The sequence below is a fragment of the Neolamprologus brichardi genome, chromosome 13 (genome assembly GCF_056152115.1).
Source record: "Neolamprologus brichardi isolate AB-2024 chromosome 13, ASM5615211v1, whole genome shotgun sequence".
Lineage (NCBI taxonomy): Eukaryota > Metazoa > Chordata > Actinopteri > Cichliformes > Cichlidae > Neolamprologus > Neolamprologus brichardi.
Window position 1 is genome coordinate 14,548,401 of NC_142116.1, and position 9,165 is coordinate 14,557,565.

Here is a 9,165-nt window from a genome sequence, read left to right on the forward strand (position 1 = left end):
CTCAGGGGCGATTCTAGGTTCAGATTTTTACGAGGCCTCAGCTCATTAGTTGGATGACCTATTGTAGCATCTAAGAACAACCAGAGATTTCAATCCAATCCACCCCTTTTCCCCCGTTTCAGGGTGGAGCCTTTAGTTATCAAACTAAGGCTAAGACTCATTTGTTAAAGAAGTTAAAGAGGTATTTGTGGCAAAGCAGATAAGATGAGAAACACGCACAACATTATTTTAGTCTCTTAATCACATAGAGGCAGTCCACCAAATCATCAAGCACTTAAAGTAGCATTAATCAGTACAGACACTGGAAAATCACTCTGCAACACCATAGACCTGTACATGAAGCGGGCTGGTAATAGAGTTGTTTTAAAATTGTTATTAAACTTTTTGAATTCATACAAACCCTCTGTTTATTATGCAGACTCAGCAGAGAGCATCATCTACCCGAATTTCACGAGTGGAGAAATGATTTGTAGTCAGTCACTTCAATAGTGGCAGCCATCCTGTTCGAGCCATATTTAGAGTGGTATGAATCTTATAAAATGCTGCCATTCATATCAATATTTTCTGTCTAGAACGCCCACTGGCATTTTTAAGTGCGCTACTAGAAAGCACGCAAAGCATCTGTGAAATGCATGAAAAACTACTAAAAATAATTGTAGTTTTTCCAGCTAACGTCACTATTTGCTTCTTCATTCTTCATGTTCTTGTACAACCTCTCTGTCCTTACTCTCCATCCTCTCTCTTTCCAAGAAACTAGGAAAAGATAAGATAAGGTAACTCTTTATTGTCATTGCACAGTCATACATAGTACAGTAGTACAATGAAATTGGAAAACTGTCCTACGTCGGCACTACATATAACACAACACGACCCGATACGACACATCACAACGCAACACAAACAACACAACACAGTATAATAACTTAGTAATAAAAAAGAATAAGTGTATTTGTATTGCACACTGTTATTATTGTACATTAACTGTTATTGCACCTTGTTATAAATATAAATATTATTATTGTTACTGTTTTTACCGTTGTTACCTCCCCCCAAAAAAATTGTCCAGGTAGGTAGCCAGTCAGGTCAGCTATTTGCATTGATCAGGGCTATTGCCCTGTTGTAAAAGCTGTCCTTGAGTCTATTTGTTCGGGACCTCAGCAGCCTGAACCTCCTGCCAGACGGCAGCAGCTTAAGCACCCGGTGTCCTGGGTATGTACCGTCCCGTAGGATGCTGCGTGCCCTCTTGAGACAGCGAATATAATCTTATAATAATAATCACAAGAGCAAGTGGGGGATCCACAATCTACAACAGTACAGCACACTGCCGTGTTATGTGAAATCATCATTAATGAATGTGGACAAACGGAAGCTACAGCTTTATCATTTTTGTGAATTTGACCACATGTCCATTCTCACCTGTTTCTTTTTGCTCTTTCTTTTTGCTGTCTTCATCCTGCTCTCTCAGTCTTTGTGCCGTCACCCAAAAGTTCAATGTTACAGTCCATGAAAGACATAAACTGATCCGTCAGTTCATAGCAATATTCAAACTGAATACAGGCTGCTGCTGCACATAGACAGGTAAAATCATTTTGACCTGCTGTCACCTGGATCTGGAGCTATACTGTAAACAAACACTGAAGTCCAATTTAACCAGAAAAGGAACAGAAGTTTTTTTTAACAAGATAAAATAATAAAGTACAACAGCTTCTTGACTGGCATCTAGCGATATACCAGCAAACTATGAGATCAGAAGGTTAAAATTAGCTAATAATCTCTAATGATTTAAGCTACGTTAACTAACGTTTTTGACGCTATTTTGAGAACAAATAAAAATTAGCACTGTACAAGTCAAACCACTATCCACGCATTATCAGAATGGTTTTCATTTTGCTGTATTTCAGTTAAAGTGTGTTTTAAATCGGCATAACTGATTTGTGTCATTAAATTAGCTCTTCATCTTCTTTCTGCCGCAGCAATGAAAGTCTTATCTAGGCGATTAATGATTAACAACATTGCTGAAGCGGCAACACCTCTGTGTGAGCACACTGTAACATCATCACATCAACAACACTGGACACTTCGTTCTATCCTGTACTGCTCTCAGTCGACAAGTTAGGAAAACAGAACATTTGACGCTAATTCCAAAAATATATAGTAAAATATGTTATTATTAGCACTGTTAATATAGCTATTATTAGGAGGTACTCTGATGGGGTCGTTTAAACACTTGCTTATGGCTTTCCCTTGTTCATCTCTGCCCAACCTGCAGTTGCTTTATGACCCACCAGTGGGGCCTGACCCACAGGTTGAGGACCTCTGATTTAAATAATGAGCAGGTTTAGTTTGAAAAGTAATCAGTCACTTTAATAACTGTCATTTTTTTCTCCCAGTTACCTAATTACTTAAACTTATATTAAGCAGTTAGATGTGTGTTATAAGTCAGCAAGACACAGTAAGAAACTACTGTTTAGTTGACCATATCTTTCTCTTGGGACCTGCCCCACAGTTAACAGGTAATCGGTCATGAACAATTTAATTAAGCATATTAGTTAATTAATTATTATAAGTTTCATGTGTATTAAAATATATTTATTGAAGTGTTATTTACAATGAACAAAAACCAGCCTTAATGAACAATTATTATTTTATTATTATTATTGTTATTATTAAACATAAAGCATTATCCCAGTCACAGCAGTTCCAGCAGAACATTAAATATTGTTTGAAGTAATAAATAACATTAAACTACAGAAACACGTTTTTATTTATTTATTATTATTTGTTTATATTTGAACGTTTCATTAATAACTTCCCATGTGTGAAGCCTATGTGCCGTCTGCACTCCGCTCCAGCAGTTGTGCAGGCCGGGCTCCAGGTTTTGCAGACGGCCGGTCTCTGGTGGAAGCCTCAGAATAACAAAGACATGTTTGAGAGCAGCGGCAGGCTGGGCTGAGCGGTGACGTCAAGGAACAATGTCTCTCCTCCCGACACGCACACGCGCGCACGGCAGCACGCAAGCTCTTCCCCTCTCTTCCTACTCTGGCGAGGCTGAACTGCCCAGAGGGAGGGCCGGTCAGCTCGTGGTGAATCAGATAGAATCACTCACTCCTCACGCTGTGCCTACATGCAGGATGTCTTCAGTGTGTGTGTGTGTGTGTGAAGAAAATTAAAAAGAAAGAGTCCCAGCTAGTCACAGCACAGCTAGACCTGCATGCATGTTTTCCAAACATTGTATTTCTTGTCGGTGATAAGCATAAATCCAGTATTATCAGTAAAGGTGATAAAGATTGACAAGATCAGGGCTTCTGAAAGGTAACTGACAATTTCCCTTCACACACTGTCCTCAGTCCAGGGGTCAAATTCCTATCAGCAGCTCCTGGCCCTGGCTCTTTTCCTTTTTGAAGGGAAGGAAGAGACTGCCATCCTTTTAGCTTCCTGCCTGCAGGGCTCCTGACACTGATGCAGCACGGCCCTAAACGGGGGTATCTGCAGAGAGAGGGGGTTGGTTGGGTGTCTGCATCACACTGTGTCTCAAGGACACCCCAGCCCTCTGGTCGAAGCAGCTATCCACACTGATGGGGACAAATGTGGCCAGTGACATCACCGACTCTGGCAGTCACTCATTTTTATTTCAGGGGGCCAGTTTCTTAGACGGAGATTGGGCAAACAGTCAATGTCACAATGCTGTAGCTGTAAGCTCATGATGTGATTTTTTTTCTTCCCCCCTTTAAAAATGGCTCGTTGAGATGACCCCCTGTCTTTGTGGTGACACCTCTTCTGTTATGGATGTTTCTCACCTGTCGTGTTACAGCAGTAATATTGATGTTAACACTGTGGTTCACATCTGAGAAATCACATATATATGTGTGTGTGTGTGTGTGTTTCCTGAAATCCTCAGGCCGTCGTGTTGTCAGACATTTTGAGCCTTCTTCAATTTAAAAGAAGACAAATATAGGTTTCCTTATTACTCTTTCCTCAGAACTTGGGATCAGCAACTGACAGATCTATTGTTGGCTTTTGCCATTTAGTTTTTATTCTGATCGTAATATTAGCCGTTCTGGATCATCCATCAACGCTTTGTTTAATACCAACTCAAGGCGACAAGCCCTGTTATGAGTGTCAGGGGGGCTTGCAGCTGGTCGGGTCATTCTTCGGTGGCACTCCGCAGTTCAAAGAATGGCTTGTTGTCAGAAGTCCTCACTTTCATGGTAAGGCATGCGCCTCAGCTTCTCCAAATAATATGGCCAGATGGCTGCCAATAAGATGGATGGATTATAGGTGGGGTGACTTCGGCTTGACTTTGGCTCTGTGTATAATTTCATACACGCAGCATTTCAAAGCCTGAGCGAATGCATCAAAGGAGAACAAAGAGAACTCGCAGTGAAGCATGCTCCGACAAGGTTAATACATATTGCATTGTGTTGGGGTGTATCAAATTAACATATGAAAACTGTTTAGCCCTTTAAACATTAGTGAACATCAAGGCAAGCCTCGGCTCCCGACTCGTGCTCAAACAGGAAATGATGTACATTTCCTTTGGCCACCGTTCTGCTGGTGACAAGGCGCCTCTCTATAGAGGCAGCGCCGGGAGTGATGGATGCTGCTGGGGCTTCATGTTGCTACATGATGGAGGGAAAATTTCAGTTGTGCTGACATCAGCTCTCCCATTCACACAGAGGTGTGATGGTGGTTTATATGCCACCCTGTTGTCGCCGCCATGACTGAGTGACTGACAGAATGACTGATATGTCTTTCACAGGACAAAGACAAAAGAATGTTTTCCATTGGTGTAAGGCGTAAATGTGTTTTCTGACCCTGCTCCTAACCAAGCTTTCTGCTACTTTGCTAACAAAGACATGCAATTATACAACTAGCAGTTCTATAACAGTGCACTCCAGTACTTTAGAAGCAATCCCAGGATATTTCTCCCAATAAATTCTGCTGTGACCCTTCGGGATGCTTGTTTAGCATTATTTATTGCATTAACCTTTCATAAAGTGGGAGTAGAAAGAAAAGAATCCCATGAAGTTTCAGCACTTTGTCCATATATGTAGAAAAATGCTTCAGACCTCATGTGAACACAAAACACCCATCACAATTTTTCCAAAGCCCACTTTAAGCCTTTAAATTGTTTGTTCTGCGTGATGACCACCAGCTTTTTTCACTTTTTTCACTTTTTTCTTAACCACCCAATTCAGGGTCACAAGGGCCTGGAGCCCATGGAGCTGTCTTGAGGTGATAGGTGCAGTGAACCCAGGATCGGTTGCAAGCATGGCTTAAAGAATATCTGACAAATCATTGCATATAATGGAATTAGTTGCCACAACCCGGTATGAATCATGGGTTAACCATGGGTTAAACCCACATGCAGAATATCTTGTTTTTAAAAAAAGGAAAAAAATAAATGTTTGGGTGTGAAAATGATTTAATTGATTGACTGGGTGACTGAATCCAGAGGAGGTGAGACAAGGGTTAATTTTCAGGACAAGTAGAGAAGATGTGGGGCAGTAAATGGATCGTCTCCTGCAGAGAAAAGGCAGAAGAGCACTATTTTAAAACAAGACAAGAGAAGTCTGGTTGAGTACGCCATTGATTGTCTCTGGCTGTGAGAAGAACAAGGAGCAGAGCGAGAGAGGGAGAAAGGGAGAGGAGGAGAGAGGACAGAAAACAGATGATGTGACTGCTGGACTCTGGAAGCTTGGACAGCCTTTTATAAATGCTCGCTCTCGCTCTGTCTGCGTGTTTGTGTGTGTTTCTCTGTCTCGGTTGAACTCTCCATTTCTCTTCTGTTTTTCATGGTGTATGTTGACTGAGCAGTAAGGCAGACAGCCCGGGCCCCATGCTGACTAGTCCGACTGGCTGTGGGGAGCAGAGAGGCAATCAATGAGTGCTCACAATAGAGCGCCAGCATCCAGATAGCTAACAGCTCCCCGAGGCCATGGGAAATAGGTGGAGAAGAGGGGGATGATAGAAGAAGGGGAAAGAAAGGAGAGAAGAGGCAGAAGAAAGGTACAGAGCATTGAGCAAAGAGATTTTGTGGGTGTCATAGGTGGTTTTCCAGCCACTGGCAGAAATAAAATAGAAATAATAAAGAAAAAAAAGCCTGTTTGAAATACTACAGCACACATTCCTTTGTGGTTGTTTATGCTCACTAAAGCATGTGTAACTTGAAGATTACATACAGTTCAGGAAGCAAACTCTTGGCTATATCCAAAGCAGGAGTCTTAAGTTATGAGATGTAATGTGAAGAGTGGTGGTGCAATGCTTGGGGTGATGACTGCAGTGATAGCACTATTTTTAGTTGGCTTCTTATTCCCCTCATTGTTGCATAGTTTGCATGTTTGCATACGTGTGCGTGTGTGTGTGTATGTGTGCATGAGAGAGAGACAGAGAGCGCGAGAGACTCTTTTTTTTTATTATTATTATTATGCAATGCAGTATCTGACCTTGGCAAGAACATGAGCCAGAGGGATAGGGAGAGAGCTGAGTAAATGTGTGACCATTTCAACCTCTGTGTCATCCTTGACTGCACAACTAGCTACCTCACTAGTCACAGGGGAGCTCTCATGAGAACTCCGAACATTATTAATTCAGTTTATTCAGTTCCATAGGTTGCCTGCTCCGCGTGTTACACCACCATCGGAGCTTGTTGCGAGGCTGGAATGGAAAAAAGGGTGACTTCTTTTTGTACTAAATCAAACATAGCTAATACTCCCTGGTTTTGCTTGTTGAAAACGGTCAAATTCCCATTTAAAGCACAACCATTACCTGCCGTTTAAAACAGCTGTCAGTAGAAATCCTCTTATTGCTACAAGGAAACCTTGACCAGAGTTAAAAAGGAAAACAGGCTGGCAGACAAGCCACCTAAGCTAGTGCCTATTTCTCAGGATGACATTAATATAATAGCGCTGGTGCCCAAAACAACTTTGTATTGATTCGCATAACCTTTTAAGCCAGTCGATTGCTGCACTCTAACTCAGAATGCTTTAGCATGGCTATGTTTTCAAGCAAGGATTTGTTGCAGTGTTGCATGTTAAATATTATGTCTGGTGTTGTCGTTTTTTTATATATAGCTTCATGAGTAGGCTTTCTCAGCTCTTTCTCATCAAGTTGTTAAAAGTAAGAAGTGCCATCTTTTACTGACGTGGCTCTTTTTGGTATTGCGACCCCTTCAAAGTTTAAGTATTATTTAAAGCTATAAATACTTATGTAACGTCTGTTTTAATGTGCTTTTATTCCTGATGTGCTGACTCATACTCTTCAGTGGTGCTATGGCTTCCCAACTCACAGGTCATGGTGACTCATCCTCAAACACAGAATCTTAAGATCTTGAGGGAGTTCATGAAAAAAGCTGAATGGCCAAAGACACTGGGGTTGTTTGTAAGTGTATGGCATGCTCACTGCAGTTTCCACTTGAATGTGCCCGAATATGTTGTGGCAACAGGGTGTTTTTGGCGTTTAACGGGGATTCTGCCTCTCAAAAACAAAGCCTGTTTCAAACATGCGACACTAATAACCACCACGTAGTAGTTGTTATTGTGCTGCAGCTGAATGTTTGCGGGACATGTTTACAAAAGAATCTCCACCCTTTCCTTCTTTCTAAGAAATCTCGTGTGACAATTGAGCCATTTGAAAGCAGATGTTGTCTTTTCCACATGTAACACCCTCTGAGGCAGTCAAATATACTGAAATGCACACAATGAAACCACATACAGTACTTTGCAAAAATATTGAAAACAAGATTGTATTGAAACAAAGTTTTTATAATTCTAGCGAGCTTGAAAGTCGACTCTCTTAACTCTCTATGAATATTCAGAGCTCTTTTTTGGATGTTGGCAGGTTTTTGTTCCATTCTCTGTGAAGCTGATCCCACACTGCTTCAATAATATTGAGGTCTGGGCTCTGGGGAGGCCAGTCCATGACTGATAGAGTTCCACCGTGTGTTTTTAAATTCAGGTGTACTTTTACTGCATTGGCAGGCTGTTTGGGGTCATTTGTCATGGTGAAAAACAAAGTTGTTCTTTCCAGACGGTTTTGCATGGTCGATCAAAAGCTAATGGTACGTTTCTGTGTTCGTAATTCCATCTATTTTGACAAGATCTCCGACACCACTGAATGAAATACATCCCCAAACCATGACAGATCCTGCAGCGCGTTTCACAGATGGCTCTAGACACTGACTGAACTCTCTCCTGAGTTCCTACGTACAGTGGGGCAAAAAAGTATTTAGTCAGCCACCGATTGTGCAAGTTCCCCCACTTAAAATGATGACAGAGGTCAGTAATTTGCACCAGAGGTACACTTCAACTGTGAGAGACAGAATGTGAAAAAAAAATCCATGAATTCACATGGTAGGATTTGTAAAGAATTTATTCGTAAATCAGGGTGGAAAATAAGTATTTGGTCACCTCAAACAAGGAAAATCCCTGGCTCTCACAGACCTGTAACGTCTTCTGTAAGAAGCTTTTCTGTCCCCCACTCGTTACCTGTATGAATGGCACCTGTTTGACCTCATCATCTGTATAAAAGACACCTGTCCACAGCCTCAACCAGTCAGACTCCAAACTCCGCCATGGCCAAGACCAAAGAGCTTTCGAAGGACACCAGGAAAAGAATTGTAGACCTGCACCAGACTGGGAAGAGTGAATCTACAATAGGCAAGCAGCTTGGTGTGAAAAAATCAACTGTGGGAGCAATCATCAGAAAATGGAAGACATACAAGACCACTGATAATCTCCCTCGATCTGGGGCTCCACGCAAGATCTCATCCCGTGGGGTCAAAATGATCATGAGAACGGTGAGCAAAGATCCCAGAACCACACGGGGGGACCTGGTGAATGACCTGCAGAGAGCTGGGACCAAAGTAACAAAGGTCACCATCAGTAACACACTACAACGGCAGGGAATCAAATCCCGCAGTGCCAGACGTGTTCCGCTGCTGAAGCCAGTGCATGTCCAGGCCCGTCTGAAGTTTGCCAGAGAGCACATGGATGATACAGCAGAGGATTGGGAGAATGTCATGTGGTCAGATGAAACCAAAGTAGAACTTTTTGGTATAAACTTAACTCGTCGTGTTTGGAGGAAGAAGAATACTGAGTTGCATCCCAAGAACACCATACCTACTGTGAAGCATGGGGGTGGAAACATCATGCATCATGGGGCTGT